Source organism: Felis catus, chromosome D3 (assembly GCF_018350175.1).
Source record: "Felis catus isolate Fca126 chromosome D3, F.catus_Fca126_mat1.0, whole genome shotgun sequence".
In the NCBI taxonomy this organism is placed as follows: Eukaryota; Metazoa; Chordata; class Mammalia; order Carnivora; family Felidae; genus Felis; species Felis catus.
The window spans coordinates 34520059-34541567 of record NC_058379.1 but is presented as its reverse complement, the minus strand read 5'-3'; the positions used below and the strand labels follow the sequence as shown (position 1 = coordinate 34541567).

The window sequence follows — 21509 nt, the reverse complement described above, 5'->3', positions numbered from 1 at the left end:
TTTTATTAAAAAAATTTTCTCTGGGGGCGCCTGGGTGGCTCAGTCGGTTAAACGGCCAACTTCAGCTCAGGTCATGATCTCGCGGTCCGTGAGTTCGAGCCCCGTGTCAGGGTCTGTGCTGACAGCTCAGAGCCTGGAGCCTGTTTCAGATTCTGTGTCTCCCTCTCTCTGCCCCTCCCCCGTTCATGCTCTGTCTCTCTCTGTCTCAAAAATAAATAAACGTTAAAAAAAAATTACAAAAAATTTTTCTCTTAATTTTTATTTATTTATTTTTGAGAGAAAGAGAGAGAGACAGAGTACAAGCAGGGGAGGGGTGGGGAGAGAGGGAGACACAGAATCCGAAGCGGGCTCCAGGCTCTGAGCTGTCAGCACAGAGCCCGACGTGGGGCTTGAACTCATGAACCGTGAGATCATGACCTGAGCCGAAGTCAGACACTTAACTGACTGAGCCACCCAGGCAACCCTAGAAGATACTAACTCTTACTTAAACTTCTCTCATTTCTTTTCCATGGAAAGTTCAAAATTCTAAAATTCAAGATGTTAAAACGTTAGAGATTTAAATTTGTCCATTTTTTTTTCATGGATAAAGCATATTAAATTCTGCTCTCGGCATAGAATTCAATTCAGCAAGCATTTGTTAAAAAATTAATATTTAAACATTTAAAAATTTAAAATTTATGAAAACCTTTCACTCATTCTTTCTGTCATATTAAATCCCAGTTTTTCTTTCTGCTTTCGAATGCTCTCCAAAGTCAGGCAGCTGTTATCTGCAGTTTTATTCTTCAATGAAAATTTTCTCAAAAAAAAAAGAAAAGAAAAGAAAAGGAAAAAATTGTCAGTCAAGTAGCACAGTGGATAAGGGGAAAGTCTTGGGGCCAGTGGGCTTGGGTTCAAATCTAGTACTTTCTGTGTAACCAGGAACAATATACCCAGCCTCTGTACGCCTCAGTTTTCTCATCTGAAAATGGGGCTCCATTAAGAATTACTTCACTGGGTTGCTAGAAAGAGTAAATATGCAGTTTGTTAAGCACTTAACAAAGAGCCTGATGCTTGGTTAACACGCTCAGTAATTCTAGGTGACTTCCAATGCATCATCTTTGCAAGAGATTTTCTAGGAAATAGAAGATGAGTTTTGGTGTTATTAAGGTGGGAACTAGGTACTGTGAAATTATTTTCCAAGAATACATGTCAATATACATGCTTGACAGCAGTATAAGTAGGTTCCCATCTCTCTCATTGTTGCTGGTGCTTTCTACTGTCAGATCAGGCCTGCCCAGCGCACGAGGACACGTCCCCACATACTAAATATCTCCCTATTTAAAAGTTTGGAGTTAAGATACGAAGCATCTAAGTAAAACTTGGACATCTTGGATATCTTAGATAGCATCTTCCTCTGGAGAATATGGCTTCATACTGACCTGGAGAACCAGATGTGAACTTAGAATTCTGATTCCTTGGAGTTCTGTGCTATGACGTGGCAACACGGAGCATCGATGGTGTCCTTGGCCTCTTCCTATCCTCTTGTCCAACCCCCAGCTCCATCCTGCACTGCCAGAGGCCTTGCACGCACACGCGCAGGTCCCCGCCCAGCCACGCCTCTTAGGGTACCACACACCCAGGGACGTGTGGTCTGCTCTCAGGAGGACAGCCCCAGGGAAGAGGTCCGTGCAGGTTCTAGAAGCAGACTTCTCTGGATAGGGTAGGGGTCTGGGTACCCCAAGGTGGGGGGGGGGCACGGTGTCTCTGAACACATCTGTTGGCTCCGTGGACTTTTTCTCCGCTGGAGCTGGTGGAGGGCCACGGTGGGCCCCCAGAGCTGTGATGCTTGGTGAACTTAGAGCTTTTGTCCATCAGAGGGTGCACAATAGTATCTCCTTGTTTTCATTTGCGTAATTCTGATTATTAGGAGGTTGAGAAATTTTTCATACATTTTTGGAATTTTTCTATTGAGCTGATGTTTTCCCTATAGACTAAGTCTCTATATTTTTATTTATTTATTTATTTATTTATTTATTTATTTATTTATTTAGAGACCTAGAGAGCCAGCGGGGCTGAGAGGGGCACAGAGAGAGAGAGAGAGAGAGAGAGAGAGAGAGAGAGAATTCCAAGCAGCCTCAGTGCTGTCAGTTAACAGCCCATATGGGGCTCGATCTCACAAACCATGGGATCATAACCCGAGCCAAGACCTGGCCTCCTAACCAACTGAGCCACCGAGGCGCCCTCTCTACATGTTTTGAATACATAAAGATACTTCATCTCTTAATAAGTATCGCCACTTTCTCCTCTCAGACTGGACTTTGTCTTTTGACAGGCATTTTAAATTTTGATGATGTCAGATTTATCACTTTTTTCCTTGTGATTTTTGTTTAAGGAATCTCATTATTCTGAGGCTGTAAAAATATTATTCTATTTTTTTTTTCCTAAAGATTTTACTTCCATCTGGGTCTTTAATCTATCTGGAATTTATCTAAGGCCTTTACGTGGATTTTCACATTTAATCCTGGCAGCCATCTGTGAGTTAGGCACTCTTATTTCCTAGTGATTTCTTATTTCCAGATGATTTGAAAGCTCAGAGGGGTTAAATGACTTGCCCAAAGTCACACAGCTGGTGAGGGCAGAGCCATGAGTGGATTTCAGGTTGCAATGTGCTGGGACACGCACAGGATTATTAAAACTCTGGGGATTTCTAGGGAGAACGATCCAGGAAGTAAGGGTGATGGGAATTTTGATTGGACAGCCAGCTCTCATGGACCAACAGGTAAAGCCATACAGAGGATTGTCTCTCTCCCTCTCTCTCTCGCCCTTCCCCCACTTGCTCTCTATCTCTCAAAATAAATCAGTTAAAAAGGACAAACAACCATATAGAGACCCAGTCAATAAGGAAAACATCAACTCAGTAGGGCCTCGTGGAGACTGCAACACAGCTTAGGAATTGCATGGTTGTTACAGTTTATCTACTAAACGCTTCCACAGCGTGTTACGTGCCAGTAATTGCTCTAAGCATTGCATAAATATTGACTCATTTAACTTTTATAACAACCCTATGAGGCAGGTACTGTTATGTGTCCATTTTCCAGATGGGAAAAACTGAGGCACAGTCAGGAACTTACACAAGGTCACACAGCCCCCGCTGGGTGGCAGGACCAGGATTCAAACCGAGGTTGTCTAGTTCCAAGTCTGAGCGCGCAGTCACGGCTGTGCTAAAGACGGATGTGGCCCCGCGGACCGTATGGGGCCCCTCCACCAGCTGTGTCCTTCATGCCAGGCTTCAGAGCTGTGCCTTTTGCTCATGCCCTTTGTCCCTGCTTCTACTGCTCTGCAGCCGTTAACTGCCTCTTTCTCTGTGTCTCAAGGGCAACTTCCCCAAAGAGGAGACCTGGTCTTCATCCAATACAGACATCTGTCTTAGCCAAGCTCCCGAGCCAAGCTATCTCTGGGTAGCCAGGAGATTGGCTGTTTTTAGGTGAGGTCCCCAAACATTCATGGTCTAACCAGATACTGTTACGGTGGTGGGGTCCTGAGGTCCAGCTCATGCCCTAACTGGGCGGCAGGGTGGGGATATGGCACTTCTGTCACAATGGGGCTGTGGCATGGCAGGATTTGGGAGTGCAATCAATTTGTCCCTGGGACCCAGGCATGAGTGAAGCATAGGGCTCAGTGCCAGCCCGGAAGCAGGACTAAATCCTCCCGAGGGCATCCAGCGTCTCGTCCTGATGTGGTCTGTGATTTTCCTAAGTGTTCCACAATCGTGCTCCACAACTAAACATGAAGACCACCTTGCCTTTCTGCTGTACATCTCTGACTTGGTGTATACAGCTCATCTGTAAAATGTGGTGGGTTTCCTTAGTAGGTCCTTAATAGATTCCTTAACAGATTAGCAGTTTTGATGGCCATTGCCACATACACATCCTGCCCCTTGGACTGGTGGACGGGCAGGCTCCTTATTGTATACTGTGAAATCTTACGGAAACAGGCTTCTCCCACAGGTCATTGAATGACCTGTGCAGGTGCATGTTTGCTGATTTCCATAGAATGTCCTTTAGCGCCAGATGCTGTCAGAGGCGATTTTCCTTGAATGGTCAAAAGCACATTATGTAGTTTGTGTCTCACTACCTGGGACCGTGCTAAATGTCCCAGTCATAGAACTGGAGGTCAGCAGAGTCAGAAGTAACTTTACTAGGTCTTGAACTGACGTATCTTCTAAACTCTGGCTTTTGCGTGCCCTCTGATCAATGCTATACCTTGAGCAGAATGTGGTATTTGGCCATTATTCCCTAGAGCTCAAGGACTATTTCTCTTAAGGCATAAGAAAAAAATAATATCCTATCGAGTCCTTTCTGCACTGGTGCAATAATTGTATAACTTAACTCATGAATGAAGGCAGAATAAGTGGGTATTACCAAATACTAGCAATTAGACTTCTTTTCATGTGATATTTGAATAGCTTAATGGTAATGTTTACTGAGCACTTTATCATTAGGAATGCTTTCAGCTCTAAGTGACAAAATTGGATTCACAATTGCTTGAAGAAATTGGAGTTTATGATTTTTTTTTTCATGTAACAAGTCTCAGGGTAGGCAACTTGCTGGTATTGCTTAGCAGCTCAATGATGTCAGAGGTGACATTCTTGAAGGTCTCTTGGCCTTTCCTTCATGGTGGTAAGAGATGTAGCTCCATCCCGGTGTGTGGTAAAGGCGGGAAGAGGGGGAAGAAACAAGGGGTGATGCTGCAGGCTGCTGTGTTTTACTAGCCAGATCTGCGTCACACGGTCACTCCCGGCTTCTATCTGCAAAGGAAACCGGGAAACAAATAATTCGCTTGTGTAGACTTCATAATAAAAACGAGCAAGGAGGGGGCGGCTGGAGATTTGATGTTGGGTGAGCCAACAGTGTCTTCCACAACCACCTGCCATGCACATACCTATGCATACATATTATCATTCATCTTAACAGCAACTCTGTGTGATGAGTGTCATCGTTCTAATATATGAGAAGCCAAACTCAGTAGGTTTATAGAAAATGATTGAAGGGCTGGGATTTTCTTCTGGGCCTATCTGCTCTGTGCCTCCCTGTGTCATGTCCCTCTTTAGGAGTTACTTGTGCATATAGAACTCTGCTTCTCTGTCTGTAGTGCCCTCTCCCCAACCCACAAAGCGAAGGTTTGTTATTGAGGAGGGGTTGGACAACAATGGCTGTTTCTTGCCTACCAGTTACCAGTTGAAGCAGAGTGCACTTGCCTATGATCACATTCGAAATCATTCCAAAACGTAGAGGCCCAAGATAGTACATACTTGTTGCTGTTGCTGAGGTATTTCAGGGTCAGCCAGGTGGTTCTTCTGGTCTTGGCTCTGTTCACACTGGCATCCAGAGCCAGACATGGGTCAGTTAGCTCTGATTGGATTCTCACGTAGGGGAGTTGGCTGGCTGAAGGCCGGTGGAGGTCTCTTGAGTCCTTGGCTCTGAACTGGCCAATTGCATGCTATCGCTAAAGCAAGTCATGGCCAGCCCAAATTCAACAGGTGGGATATAGAATCCATTTCTTTTTTTTCATTTTCATTTTCATTTTCATTTTCATTTTTTCTTTTCTTTTCTTTCCTTTTCTTTCTTTCTTTCCTTTTCTTTCTTTCTTTCCTTTTCTTTCTTTCTTTCTTTTAACGTTTTTATTTATTTTTGAGACAGAGAGAGACAGAACATGAAGGGGGGAGGGGCAGAGAGAGAAGGAGACACAGAATCGGAAGCAGGCTCCAGGCTCCGAGCCATCAGCCCAGAGCCCGACGCGGGTCTCGAACTCACGGACCGCGAGATCGTGACCTGGTTGAAGTCGGACGCTTAACCGACTGCGCCACCCAGGCGCCCCATTCTTTCTTTTTTTGAAAGAGAGAGTGTGAGTGGGGTGGGGAGGGGCAGAGGGAGAGAGAATCTTAAACAGGTTCCATGCCCAGCATGGAGCCCAACATGGGGCTAATCTCACAACTGTAAGATCATGACCTGAGCCAAAATTAACCAATTGAGCCATCCCTAGAATCCATTTCTTGATGGGAGGAGCCACGTTGTCACAATGTGAAGGGAGTGAATGCAGGAGGAGTGGAGAATTGGGATCACTTTGGAACTGGTCTGCTAATAGGGATTTTAGCTTTTGAAGTTCCCATTATGAAACATGGCTGCTATTACTAGAGTCTTGGGCCTCATCCTGGTGTTATGATTGTAGTCATTGCTGAATAAAAGTGAAACTCTTGTCGAGGTTTCATAGAGTAAAATCACTTAAGAGAGTAGAACGTGTAGGGACATTCACGCATATCAAAGAGTAAGAGAAGTGACATAGATCAATTCTTGGATTCTAGCATTTTGTTTTTAATTTTTAACCCGGCTTTGTTGTGATATAACTGACATACAACATCATGTAAGTTGAAGGTGTCCAGCATGTTGATTTGAGACATTTTTACTACAAAATGGATTACCACCATAATATTAGCTAACACTTGCAACATGTCCTATTATTATTATTATTATTATTATTATTATTATTATTTATGGTGAGAACATCTAAGATCTACTCTCTTAACAACTTTCAAGTATATAGTACAGTATTGTTAACTGTAATCACCATGTTGTACATTAGGTCCCTAGAACTTGTTCGTCTTATAACGGGACATTTGTAGTCTTTGATCAACATCTCCTCATTTCCTTCATCCCTAGCCCTCTGGTAACCACCATTCCACTCTCTGTTTCTATGAGTTCGATTTATAATTTCACGTGTAAGTGGGATCATACAGTATTTGTCTTTCTTTGTCTGACATCTCATTAGCATCATGTCCTCAAGTTCTATCCACATTGTCATTAACAGCATGATGTCTTCCTTTCTCATGGTTGAATAATATTCCATTGTATATATTGTATATATTCCAGTGTGTGTGTGTGTGTGTGTGTGTGGTGTGGTGTTTATCTTACATCTTTATCCATTCATTCATTGATGGATACTTAGGCTGTTTCCAAATCTTGGTAATTGTGAATAACGCTGCAATAAACATGGGAGGGAAGATATCTCTTTGAGATCCTCTTCCCACTTCCTTTGGATATACACCCAGAAGTGGGATTTCTGGATCATGTAATAGTTCTATTTTTAATGTTTTAAAGAGCGACCATAGTGTTTTCCATACTGGCTGTACCAATTTACATTCCTGCCAATAGTACATGAGGGTTCCCTTTTCTCTACGTCCTCACCAACACTTGTTATTTCCTATCTTTTTGATAATAACCATTCTGACAGGTGCAAGGTAATAAATATCTCATTGTGATTTGATTTGCATTTCCCTGATGATTAGTGATGGTGAGCACCTTTTCATGTACTGGTTGGGCATTTTTGTGTCTTCTTTGGGAAACTATTTTTTAAATTTAATTATTTATTATATTTTTAAAGTTTTTATTCATTTGAGAGAGAGAGAGAGAGAGAGAGAGCAAGGGAGAGGGGAAGAGAGAGAGGGAGAGTGAAAATCTCAAGCAGGCTCCACATTCAGCACAGAGCCTCATGTGGGACTCCATCCCAAGACCCTGGGATCATGGCCTGAACTGAAATCAAGAGTCAGATGCTCACCCAAATGAGCCACCCAAGCACCCGGGAAACTGTCTGTTTTTAATTGGCCTTTTTCGCTCTTGAGTTGTAGGAGTCCCTTATATATTTTAGATATCACCCCTTTATCATATATATATGAGTTGCAAATATTTTCTCCCATTCTGTAGGTTGCCTTTTCATTTTGTTGATGGGTTTCCTTTGCTGTGCAGAAGGCTCTTAGTTTGATATACTCTCACTTGTTTATTTTCGCTTTTGTTGCTCTAGTATTTTAAGTGAGCACAAAGGAATTTTTTAAATTAGTTAATAGAGAGAGGAAGGAAATTGAGAGTTCAAGCTGCCTTCTGTGGCGTTGCTTGTCAGGCCATGACAGGTTGCATATACTTAGGAGCTCAAAGGTCATAAATGACTGAAGCACAAATGACTGAAGCACAAACAAGAAGTCCAGCTCTGCTGTGACTGCAGAAGGAACGTGGGCGATGGGACTTCGGGGCAGTGTGCCTGCCTCCTGTCCTGGAGGCTCAGTCCACCGCCGTCACCGGCTGTTGATGATGATAAATGAACTCACCTCTTATCAGGTCCGTGACTGCTTCCCTGATAAGCTCCCAGAATGTATACCCAGATGCTCTTATGAGAAAACTAATTAGTTTGTTCCATACAAAAGAAGTATGTGTTGAAAGTTTATGAAACTTCTGAGGTCCCAAATAAGCAGCCTTCCCGGTGTCCTTATCAAAATGCCGCAGCTGTTTTACATTTTTTTCCGTGGTCCTGCTGCTTAATTGAAGCCCATCAGCCAATCCTATCAATTCATCATAATCTGCTCAACTGTTTCCAAACCAGGTTTAGAGCCTGAGACAACGGAAATTATATATGACACAGTCACTACCTTCAAGGAACTGAGAGCAGCGAGGTGAATATTCAGGGCATAGTTGGGGGAGAAACCAAGCCGGGCAGGGCCAGGCTGAGGATGGCAGGTGTTCTGGAAGGGAGGGGTCTGTGTGGGCTGGTGCCAGTTTGTAAGGCTTCATGGAAGGGGTGAGGTGGAGCCTGGCCTGAAGGGAGCAGTAGGATCGGTGGAAGGAATGAGCGAGGGCATTGGCAGTGGGAATGAGAAGAGGGGGTTAGTGGGAAAGTGCAAGGAGGTGGGATTCAGCTTGTATAGGTTGAGCACAATGGGGATCCCAGGTCCATTGGGTGAATGAGGCAAGACCAACTCCTGCACTGTCAACAGAGGACAAGGATCCCGCCCCCTGTGGGGGTGGGAGTGTCACAGGACCTTGGGTTGGGGCTGGTGCAGGATCACTCCTCACATTCAGACCTGTTGTGGTGGCGGGGGGCGGGAGGCAACTCACCAGCTGGGACAAATGTGCCACCAAGGCCTTTCTCTGCTGTTCTCCTGCAAGGGGTTCAGCAAAGAGCAGGGATGATTTGGGGCAAGTTTTTGAACCTCCTGTCTCGGTTTTCTCATCTATGCAATGGGAAAAACGATACATGGTTGGGAGTAGAAGTGCTTGGCACATTGCCTGACAGAAGCATTTGTGCAGTGTGTATGTGTGTATGAAATATATTAAATATGTACATTTATACTTATAAAATACTTAATATATTCTTCTCATAATATAATTAAATTATATAATCAATATAATATGCAATGAAATATATTAATACATCTAAATTACAATCACATAATTAAATTAAATTAAATTAATCAGAACTTTATATACTGTTATATAACATGCAAATATATATTTACAACTATATAAAATGTATTGTGATGCATAATTTGTTTATAATATGTATTGTTTATATTTGTATATGTGTTATAAATTTTATAATTTGTAATGTGTTTGTGTTTGTAAAATTATACGTGTATTGATATATTGTATATAAATAGTAACTGTATTTATAAAGTGTATTTTTTTTTATTTTGAAAGAGAGATGGAGGGCAAACAGGGGAGGGGCAGAGAGAGAGGGAGACAGAATCCCAAGGAGGCTCTGCGCGGTCAGTGCGGAACCTCACGCAGGGCTCGAACTCACGAACCTTGAGATCATGACCTGAGCTGAAGTCCAGAGTCAGATGCTTAACCAACTGAGCCACCCAGGTGCCCCTAGTAAGTATATTTGTATCTGTAGTTATTTATAAAAATTGTAAAACCCGCTTATAATGACCCCCAAACTCATGGCTTGTCTCTGGTTCCTTTTTCTTATGAAACCTGTACTTGGGGAGAACAGATGGATTAAGGATGTATCTGCAGGTGGGTAAGAAAAAGGCACTCCTTCCGTGTGGGATGCTCCACTTGTTGGTGCCTGCACATCACCCCCATTTCATCTCAGCTCGCGGCTCTGTTTGCAGGATGAATGGCCAAGGCCGCAGGAGTGAAGCTGCTTCCTGTCAACCACCCCCTCCACCCCCCGCTTAGTTAAGAGCAGCCCAAGGCCCAGCCGGGTCTTCTCCCCTCAAGTCCTGTGCCCGTGCCAGGACACCATGCCACTTGGAGGCGCGGTAGGATTTCAGTGGACCTTCTTCTTCAGCCCGTCTGTCTCTGACTGCAGATTCTTGGCCTCATTTTTTGGACAAGATTTATCTCATGTGTTTGCTCTTAGGGAATTCAGAGCCCCACCAATACTGGGCCGAGGTGGGCCCGCTGTGACCTGTGAGCTGCGCCGATGGTCAGGCATGCCTAGTGTCACCACCAGGTTGGACCCCTGGCTGAGGCGTCCACGAAGGGCCCACTGGAGCGGCTTCAGGGACAAGCCAGCACACCTCAGAGCCCACATGATCACCCTCCACCACATGGAGCTGGCATGCCGTCTTTGCCAGGTTTATTTTGTATAAAAAGAATGCCACCTGGGGAATGTTTCCTTTGTTCCGTCTAGAATGGTCCAGACCATTCTAGACATTTTGTTGACTTGGTTAATGGCATCAAGCTTACCTTTGTTGTAAGTGTTATTTCTGCCGCCTTTTAGATACCACAGAGCTATTAAACACAGGGAGGAAAAATAAAGCTGGATTTCACCCCTCAATTCACCAACGTTACAAACAAGGTGCCCGCTGTTTATCTCTGAAGGTGCATTTAGAGCGGCAGGAGCGCAGACAGACAAATTGTCGGGGTCCGCTTGGGCTCTTTCTCTGAGCAAACAAAACCCTGGAGCGCAAACACAGGCCTTTTGTTCTCATGGACGCTGTTCCAACCCAGGGCTGTTTCACTGGAGGGATAGCTTCACCCGTCCCCTGGGTGTGATGAATTGCCATATTGCCTCGGGGCATGAAAAGCCTGCCGGCTCCTTCCCTCACCACCTTTTACCAGGTGTGACTTCGCTGTCCCCTCCCACGGTCTATCTGCTTTCCACTCCTCATGCCCGGGCTTGGCCACTGAGGAGCCTCACTCGGGACAGCCAGGGGAGACGACAGTGGGCCCTATTCCCTAGGGACAGGGTTGCTTTGAAGTGTGTGGTCTCTAAGCCCACTTGGCCACGGTGAATAACAGCATCCCCCCAACACACACACACGTGTGTGTTGTTTTTTTTTCTACAGGTAAGTTGTTGAGAATCGTCGAGGCAAAAGCTCATCACAACTGTGAAGAAATTCCTTCTTACGAACTTTCTCGTCCTCTTAATTGGCAGGAAGTGAGTGTCTGTAAAGCAGGTTTGAGATTGCAGGAGCAGATGTAAGGCAGTAAGAGTAGGAACGGACCCCCACTGGAGCCCGGCTTTCGCATCACGCAGACGTACTCTGTCCTCTGTCAACAGCGCTTCCTTCCTGCCCGCCCCAGATCCTGGTTGCTTTTTTAATCCATGCCATCAGAGAAGGCAAATGCCACAGAGTGTCTATTTCTCTTTCAGGGTTCAAAATATCAGTCACAATGTTGTAGCCGATGACCCTGGGTTGGCCGGTCAAGGAAACGCAGCCCAACCCACCACCGTCCCCAGGCAGTTTGGAAACAAATCGAATGGAGGGCGGGGATGGAGGCACGGAGGGCGCAAAGGGGAAATTGTCCCTGGCAGTCAGTCCGGGGCCTTCTTACGCTGTCGGCGCGCTCTCTGAGGTTTCTCTGTATTTCTTAAACATGGCTTTTAAATGGGGTTTGGGATTTTGTAACACCCTGAATTAATTTACAGGCCTTTTGAAGCAAGAGGAGTTGTGCGGTGAGGGTGAGGGTTGGCCTCTCCTCTGGGGAGAGTGAGGCAGAGCCGGCCCGGGACGCTTCCCTGGGGGTTTGCACACCCTCGACCTGGGGGGTAGCCTTGATTTCATGTTTCCTGTGTTGTCTTTAGACCACTTTCCCCCACTTTGGTTTGGAAAGTCACCTTTCTACAACTTCCCCTTGACTTCAGTAATCTCTTCCCAGGTGGCTAAGGCCCTCCTGTTACCTCAGCTTTTCGGTCAGAACAACTCACAGTGGAGTGCTGGAGGCTCCCTGAGTTGTCTGCATGGCACAGAGGAGAGTGTTGGGGTGACACAGGCCCTCTCTCGGACGCGTGGGCCCTGACACGGAGTTCCTGGCAGGAGTGAAGGACATGGTCTCACGTAGGGGTTGACAGAAGGCACTGACCTTACGGTCACTTTTTCCATTCCTCATAACTTACCCTCTGAGTGGGGAAGGGACGGTGGTTCCTCCCCGTCCCAATCCCCTGTCCCTTTGGCCAACTTTCATTTTGTGATGGAAAAAAAGAATACTGTTTACTTAGCATTTTCAACGTGCCAGGCACTATTCTAAACACTTCATGGAAATATTAACTCATTTGATCTATACGACAACCCTGTGCGGTAGATACGCCCCTTTTTGTTTTTTGGTTTTTTTTTTTTTTTTAATCCTGATTTTACCAAGGAGGGAACTGAGGCACAGGGTGGCTTGTAGCTTTGCTTAATGATACAAGCATGGGGACCATTACGGAGCTCTCCGTGGTGATGTTCTGAGCCAGGGTCCCAATCAATCCGCCATGTTGGCCTCCCTGAGCTCACCCCTCAGTCCCAGCCCACCTGAGCTTGCTGGGTTACTTATGCTTGAGGACTCATTTCAGTCAGTTGCTTCATTTCACTTCAAGGTCACGTCTCTGCCTGCAAAACAGAATCCATCCCAGGGTACCGCCTGGAGGGGGCTGACGCGCAAGGTGACACGACCCATTTAAACAGAAAGTCATTATCATTCATTCTAAAATGTCCACTCAGCTCCAGAGCAGGTGAGCCAGGAGGTCACCATAAGGTCAGCCTCACTGTAGGTCTGCTACTTTCACGGGCTTCGGACCCCTCACATATCCTGAAAGCTTAGGAAATTCAAAGTCAGTCGGCCCATTGTTCTTCAGCTTCTTCAAATTCTGGCATAACCACCAAGCTAATCTATTTGGAGGAACACAGAATCAAAGCCCGAATAAGCATGTTCAAAAGAAAAAAAAAAAAGGTTTTGAGTTTCCCACCGAAGGACAATCCTGAAGATGCTCAGGGGAAAGCTGAATAGACATTGAGGTGAATCTGGGGCAATTCGGTGAGTTTCTCACCCAAGGACAATCCTGAAGATGCTCAGGGAAGAGCTGAGCAGACAACTGAGATGAATCTGAGCCAGTGCCCTGGGCTACGCTGCTTTATGCCATCATTACTGTTTGCCTGGTGGCTCTGAATAGGCCTGGTTCTCAGTAGGACCTCCGTCTGTTGGTGTCAGTAGAGAGTAAATGGCGGGATGAATAGTATAGTATATAACCGGCATCTTGCCCTCAGAGGACTGCAGCCCAGAAGCCGTGAGGCCCGGCTTCCCTGGGTGCTACCTTCTTTCCTTCCTTGCTTCACTGGTCTCCTCAGGTGGGGGCTGTAGGAATTCCCTCCCTTCAGCTATGTTAACATCTCTACACTCTTCCCGAATCCTTGACCCCCCCCCCCCCCTTCTCACTCTCAGAGCAAACAGAAACTATGGGAGAGAACTTTGAGAACTTTCTGCTACCAAATCTACAACGTTCCTTCTTCCTCGGCTGTTCTCTTGAGAGCTCCTGCTGCTGTGGAGAAGGTGGGGCGGCTCCTCTCCCTTCTCGTCTCCACAGGGACTTCTCTTTATGATTGGTTATTCCTCCCCACTTGTGCCTTCCAGCTCCTTCTAGGGCGCCTTCCCATCTGTATTCATACTTGCTTAGGTCTCATTCACAAGTTCAACAAAAATGCCCCCCCGACTACAGGCTCCTTCCCTTCATGGCCAAACTTCTTGAGAGTTCGTCTGCTCTCCCCACATCTCATTCATTTCCTGATTCTGTTGCCACCAACACGGTTCTTTTTTTTTTTTTTTTTTAATTTTTTTAATGTTTATTTTTGAGAGAGAGAGACAGAGAGAGACAGAGTGAGCGTGAGTGGGGGAGGGGCAGAGAGAGAGGGAGACACAGAATCCCAAGCGGGCTCCAGGCTCTGAGCCGTCAGCGCAGAGCCCGACGCGGGGCTCGAACCCACGGACCGTGAGATCGTGACCTGAGCCGAAGTCGGACGCTCAACCGACTGAGCCACCCAGGCGCCCCACCACCGACACGGTTCTCAACAAGGCCACCGATGACCATCTTGTGGCTACAGCACCAATGACACTGCTGGTCATCTCTGCCTTCCCTGACACATTTCCTCGGCTTTTATGACACAGAGGACCCTCTTCTGGTTTTTCTCCCCGTCGGTCTCCTTGCGGGTCCCTTCCTCGACTCTCCCCTTGATGTCGAGCTTCTCGGGGGTTGTGTCCTGCTTTCTCCTCTCTTCCCATCCTACACATTCTGCTGATTGATTGTTTCTCTTCCCACGGTCTGAAGTGTTACCTGTGTCCTCTGACGACTCAAATCTAAGTGTCTAGTCTCGTCCTTTGTCCTGCGTTCCGGGTGCGCATAATCCACCCCAGTGCTCCTCTCCGTGCAGCGTGTATGGATGCCTCAAACTCAGCATGTCCCAAATCGAGCCTTTTATCCTTCATCCATAACCCACTCCTTGACTATTTCCTGTCTCAAGGGAGTGCAACCTCTCTCCACCCAGTCACCCTTGACTTCTACGTTTTCCTTGACTCCCCGCCATCCGACCGGTCACCACGCCCTACAAATTCTATGTCCCGAATGCCTCTTGAGTCTGTGCCTGTGTCCCTTTACCCACTGTGTCCCCCACACCCGGGCTACCATCAGCTCTCACACAGGTCGTGGTGCCTGCCTCCTGGGTGGCTGTGCCAGGTATTAGTAGTTTCCAATCCATTCTCCAAATGGCAGCTAGAGGGATCTTTTAAAAATGCACATTATAGGGGCGCCTGGGAGGCACAGTCGGTTAAGCGTCCGACTTCAGCCAGGTCACGATCTCGCGGTCCGGGAGTTCGAGCCCCACGTCGGGCTCTGGGCTGATGGCTCGGAGCCTGGAGCCTGTTTCCGATTCTGTGTCTCCCTCTCTCTCTGCCCCTCCCCCGTTCATGCTCTGTCTTTCTCTGTCCCAAAAATAAATAAACGTTGAAAAAAAATTTTTAATAAAAAAAAAATGCACATTATCAAGTCACTCCTCTGATGAAAACTTCCAGCAGGTTCCACACATTTAGGAAGAAGTCCAAACTTCTTAACGTTGTACGGATTTTCATGTCTTGGCCCTGACTGCTTTTACTCCCCTCTTCTGCCCCTGCTTGTCTGTGGCAGATTTTTACCTTCTTCAAGGAATAAAATGTGGGGCTGTCTAAACCCCCCTCTGTCCGTGGTGATTTGACCCACCGCACGCAGTGTGAGCACCTCCCTGTGCATTCCCAGGGTCGTTGATGGGCCCCAGGGAGGGGAGGGGTGCAGTCCGGGAATGTCACCTTCCCTTTGGAGCCTGTGGTGAGTGTTTGTGGTCGCAAGACCTCTGGAGTGTCGTCCTGAGGCTTACCAGTTTTATGTCATCTTAACTAAGAAAGAGGGAGGGGACGAGGGTGGTGGACGCTTCCCTATTTAAAAGCACCAAACCTGACAAAATTTATGTGGACGTTGTAAATGATTACTACGCTGAATTAATGAACTCTATCCTCTCCTTTTTTTTGGCTGGAGGAACATAACAATCCCAATGAAAGGAAACAGATGTCGTTGCTTTGAGCATTTCCAAAGGAAACTGCAGTAAAATATGAAGCATCACCGTATAAAAGCCTGCTGTGCAGCGGAGATGTGCTGATATTGTTTTCATTTGCCAGCTGTGTGTAAGTGGAGTTGGTGCCTCTGGCCAACACAGCCCCCACATCAGAGTCATAACAACGACAAAGTCATGGAAACGTTTCGGGGAGAAACTCAAACCGCTTCTCAGCGCGCTCGGCTTTCCTTTTAACGAAAAGCCACGTAAAAGAAGTGAGTCCGAAGGAGGACGTGAGGGCTGGCAATTAAAAGTGATTTATAAAACCCCCAGGAGGGGGAAAGAGGGTCATCGGGAAGAACGATCTTTGGCGATCAATTTATAAGCCCAGCTAGCAGGCGAAGAACTCTGGTTCACCCTTGACAGTGAGCGAGAGCCAGTATTTGTTTCAGGGAGGGCTTGTCGCTCAGGCTCACTTCAGTCAGAGCCTCTGCGGATGACCCTCCTGTTCGACCTTCTGTGTTCAGGGCGTCGGACTCCTTCCCCGGTGGCTTGATGTCCTAGGACGTCCTCTGCCAGTGCATCTGGGAAGGGGAGGCTTTTTCCTTCTCCCAAGTCAGGGGGTCAGTGAGTATCCCATTACCCCTCTTACAAGCTTGCTCTCCTACAAAATGCAAGCGCTTCTGTACGTAGTTCTGTCCATTTTTTTAAAGAGGTGCCGGGCTCATATTTGCGACTAGCCTCTCCCTCTTCTTTTCTCTTCCTTTTTTTTTGCCTTCCCCTTCCCTCCTCTTCCTCTCTTCCTACCAGTGCAATTTAGAGACTGGAAGTCAAGGAGGAAATGGAAGCTTGTCCTTAACACCTGCAGCGGGAGAACCCAGTGATCGTGCTGATACTTTCTGGTGACAGAATCTAGTGTGGGAGCCCACTCGTGGTGGGGGAGCCCGGGGACGAGTTGGTCTGGGCGGGAGATCACTGATTTGCGGGGCTTTCCCCCAGCCTCACCAACACCCGGAGGCCCGTGAGCTGCAGCAGCCCATGTCTCGACCCCGGAGAGGGCCAGAGCGAGAGGGTGGCCCCACGGTCATTGTCACCCGAGCAACTGGCTTTGATAGATGCCTTCATTCCTTCAGGCTGCCCGGATACCAAGGGGCTTGAATTAATAATTGACTAAAATTCATAGGCCAGTAATTGTCTACATGAAATGTGGTCTGGTCTTCATTTCAACTTGACGGTTCTTGTTCTCCTGCTGGATTTTTTTGTTGTTGTTGGTTCTGAGGAAACATTAGAAGGATGTGGATGGGTGTGCCCTAAGTGATTTGTGGTTTAGCTCTCTCCTTTTAAGTGAAAATACCCGGCAAACAAAAGGCCCAGCCTGTAGGTCCAGAAAACGATTTGCAGAAGTCCAGGGTCTGGTAATGGGACTTAGCAGGTACAGGAATAAGACAGGCTAAAGGTTGGTTGAGAATAAAGTTAGTATTCAGTACTGTATTTATATTACTTATGTATTTATTTTGTTATTATTTTTTAAGCGTTTATTTAGTTTTGAGAGAGAGAGAGAGGGACAGAGTGTGAGCAGGGCAGGGGCAATGAGAGAGGGAGACAGAGAATCTGAAGCAGGCTCCAGGCTCTGAGCTGTTAGCATAGAACCTAACACGGGGCTCGAACCCAGGAACTACGAGATCATGACCCGAGCTGAAGTCGGATGCCCAACCGACTGAGCCACCCGGGTGCCCCAAGAGTGTAATTTTGGAAGGAGAGTTGTGATCGTCTGATTCTGGCTTAGTTGGCCCCCCGTGGCTTACAGCTGGGGTCTGCCAGGGACACTTCTCCTTAAAGGGGTCGTAGTGAATGGGGACTCCATGAGAGGAGAAGAACCGATCCATGTGGGCATCCCAAACCATGCTGCAAGGGAAACTGGGGGAGGCCTGTGATTGGTTCTTGGTGAAGAGAGCTGAAGGGCCACTGGGCCGTTTGGGGGCACATGCCCGGGCCAGGACACCAAATGGTGCTGCCTCAGCATGAGGGACCCCCGTCCAGCAGATCTCTTCGAGGGGATGGAGTTTTGATGACCACCCCATTTGTAAGCATCAGAGAGAAGCCTTGTCCAACCACGAGACTTGATGGTTTTCAAATGGACAAACCTGATTTTAATAAGTTTGAGTGAAATCTGATAAGTAGATCAAGAGGAATCAAGCTCCTGTGTAGTTCTAAAGAGCTGCCTGGACCTACAGCAGTGGGGTGTCAACTCTCCCTCCGCCTCAGAGACTCGTCCGGTTTGATACATCCTTGCAGTCTTGACCCGCCTGTGGCCTGTCTGCCAAGGCATTTCCTCCCGCCTCTGTTTCAACGTGTCCGCTTCCCTCTCAAGGAGGCGTTTTCTTGCTGGGAGCAGATGATTACCTATTCATAACATTTGTTGGAATTGGTACAGACAGAATTCAGTGCATTTCTCTCTTTTGACTTTGCCATCAAAAGCCAGAGATGGGGAGGGCATCTGAACTGACCCAAGTTTTGGGAGAACAGGGTGGCAGCTCTTCCTTCCTGGCTGACACTGCGGAGGGAAATCCAAGCAGACTCCAAGAAATCCAACAAGCAGGATAGAATTAAAAACCCCGTCGTTCCAAGTTTCTGATCTGGGGCCAGAATACAGGCCGTTGAAACTGTGTGGGCAAATGCTCCTGCTTTTGCTTCCTGCAAGAGACACAGAGGGGCAGGGCTGGTGCCCTGGCGAGGGCCGGGGCAGGGCTGGTGCCCTGGCGAGGGCCAGGGCAAGTAGCTTAAGAACAACTCTGAAAGTGGTGTAGATGTTTTCTTAAGTCTACAAGAAAAAGAAGGGGCAGGAGGAAAAGTACCTTGAGATTAGCTGTTTACCTTCCCCCAACCTGTTGAAAACAGGAAGGCAGAATTGCACAGTAGAAGGAGATGTAATGCCGAGTCACATAACCGTTCCTCACATTGACCCATCGCTTATCCTAAAGTCAAAGGCACAGACACCTCCCCCCGCCCCCCACGCCGCCCCAGGGTGGACAACCAGATTTCACTTTACTGTGTAAGGCACTGTGGTTCTTGGAGGTTGCTGGAACGGCTGCAAGATACCTGGGTCTGCTTCTGCCATCTGAAAGCAACACACCGTGCTTGCTTATTAGCTACCTTTCTTGATTATTAATGATACCATTTGGACAGAGACTCCCAGGAAGGTTCTGCTGACTTCAGCTGGCCTGGCCTGGCTGCCAGCGCATGGACCATATCCATCCCATCTGAAGACTCTCACTATTGGAGTCACTTTTTTTAAATTTTTTTTTTCAACGTTTTTTATTCATTTTTGGGACAGAGAGACAGAGCATGAACGGGGGAGGGGCAGAGAGAGAGGGAGACACAGAATCTGAAACGGGCTCCAGGCTCTGAGCTGTCAGCACAGAGCCTGACGCAGGGCTCAAACTCACGGACCGTGAGATCGTGACCTGGCTGAAGTCGGACGCTTAACCGACTGCGCCACCCAGGCGCCCCTGGAGTCACTTTTGAGGTTGACATTTTGAGCTAGGCTTTCCAGCTGGGTCCCAAGCCCCGGGCTTGGCCAGCCAGTGAGTAGGACCACAGAAATGGGGATGTGGCCCCAGAAGGGGATCCGACCCCGGCCCTGGGACATGAGAATGAAATGGAGGGGCTGTGGGCCTTGCACGCACGTGTGCGTGCATGCGTGCCTGTGTGTGTGTGTGTGTGTGTGTGTGTGTGTGTGTGTGTTAGGATGGATTGGACAAGGCAGGGAGAGGAAACAAAGGCAAGATAAATGGTGAAGAAGAACTTGGAAAAAATTGAACTAGATTTATTCTGACAGTGTGTGGGCCTACAGCTGTAACATTATAAATCACTTCCCTACAGAGGAAGTCACTTCCTGAGCCTTGAACAGCTTCATGAGCCTGGCATGCGTATGAGAACAGAACCTAGCAATCTGAGACGGGAAAATGACGGCTTGCACAACTGTGGCTTGAAACCACAACTGGTGATTTTGTCAGCACAAGGGGCTCCTGGGACTCGGGCCCGGCGTGGCAGGGAGCTGAGACCGCTGAGGCATTCACTCCCAGTACTTCCAGGATGGGATCTTAAAGAGCGGACTGAAAAAAGTGTTTTGTGGTGGCCACATGGCCTTGAACTCTGGATTAAAAAAGAAAGTAAAGGGAATTTGGGATCTGAGGATGAGCCCAGGATCGGAGCATCCACAGAAGGTCTTTGTTCAGGTGATCCTTTTCTAGAAATGGGATGTCCAACTGACCAGCACAGACCCGGGTTCTCTCTCCGATCCTGTCTGCAAGAATATCCACAGCTCTAACGTGTTGGTGGGTACGTACCATGAGCTCAGAAATTGTGGTTGATTTAATAAATGAAAAATCAAATCCTGGTACAACTGGGAATTGCTCTGGTCCCCTGGGTCAACATGACATGACCCAGTAGTGTAGCTCTCTTGCACTATATGTTGCTTTCCACGAGTGCAGAGTTTGTGACTTCTCAGCCTGTGGAGAGCATAGTTCCATGCCTTGTGTGTGCCTGGCCCAGATCCACGTTAAACTGACTTGAGTTTATACGGAAGTGACCATTCATTAGGGAGTAACATTTCCTTGTCCAGACAAATGAAGGAAGAGGCTCTGACACTTGCCTGTGATGTATAATTGCACCTGACTCATTAACTGGACATTGCAATGCTGGGGAGACTGAAGCAAGGTTCAGCTACTTGTAATGAGAATGGATCCACTAAGCCCTGTGAGAACGGCAGGTCTGTGGGCCACAGGGGGTCCGCTTTGTGCTACTCAACGCTCAGCTCAGGAAGCATCTATCTACCTGCCTCCCAGTGTACCATTGCTCAGATGGTCAGGTGCATTCGGGGAATTTTCACCTCCCCCGCCAGCACTGTAATGGCAGGTGCAGAGCAGACCTGGTCAGTTCCTCCATTTGGGTCCTGGGTCGATGCTGACTGTCCTTCAGAAGGTCTGTGCAGTTTTGCTGCCTGAGGACACCCTGTGCGCAGTGCCCTTTTCCCTAGGTGTACATGGAAAGGAGGTTGTACAAAGACCCAGAGAGTAGAGGCTCTGATTTGTGGCGTTCTCAAGGGCAAGCCTGCACCTTGACAGCTTCCAGGTGTTGAGAATCAAGTTCTTCGGAGTCACCATCTCTCGTCCTTTTCAGCTATGCAAGGTAAGTATTAATTTCCATTGACTACACTTTATACGCAAGATGACTAAGTTACTGAGGTGGCAAGGATCTGGCTCAAGACCCTACAGCTTTCCCATGGGCTTTGTATAACCAGTACCTAGCACAACAGGTATACGTTGATTTCCATTCAATTTCATTTCTCTTTACCTTCTCAAACTTTTCAGCTTGGTATTTCTGTGGGCACAAGGAAACACGCTCTGTTCTCTTGCGGGGCAAAGGTAAATCTAGTGCTGATGATGTAGAAAATAGTAATTAGGAGGATACCAAGGAAAAAGCAAAGATTGAAGAGGGTTGGGCCTCCGGATCTTACACTTCAAGCCCCCCCATCTTTGCACATGGAACCTTTGTTGTTCCACGTCCTCACTACCTACTCTGAAGCTCCAAGGGAGAGTCGGTTTCATATGTGCCTGGTGACGTCCAGCTCCATCCATCTGATCATGGACTCCGCTCACACAGAGGCCACACAGTGCCCTGGGCCCCTCTCTGCTACCTCAGCAGAACGTTTGCGCTGCTCCCTGAGCTTTATTTTTAGAAGCCTCCCTGGAGAGTGCATCTACCAATATTGTATTTCCATCTATGATGTACTCGGTACTCCACCTCGTTAGCTCAAGTTTAGACGGTATACCCTAGACAGTTGTTCCAGGGCTGGGTTGTCACTTTGGCGCAGTGTCTTAAATGTACTGGGATGGTCTTTGTAGTAACTTACAATGGGGTG

At 47.3% G+C, this 21509-nt stretch overlaps 1 long non-coding RNA gene across 3 annotated transcripts in view; it reads left to right on the top strand.

The window, feature by feature from the left end:
- Nucleotides 1–374: 374 nt before the first annotated feature.
- Nucleotides 375–21509, top strand: part of LOC109493318 — a 37521-nt gene continuing 16386 nt past the window's right edge. The window contains exons 1-4 of one of the 3 annotated variants that reach the window (XR_006587918.1): nucleotides 375–3833; nucleotides 11102–11193; nucleotides 15571–16209; nucleotides 19469–20776. This is a non-coding gene — a long non-coding RNA (uncharacterized LOC109493318). The remainder of the gene's footprint in view (nucleotides 3834–11101; nucleotides 11194–15570; nucleotides 16210–19468; nucleotides 20777–21509) is intronic. The other 2 variants (XR_006587917.1, XR_006587919.1) reach the window with 2 other exon arrangements.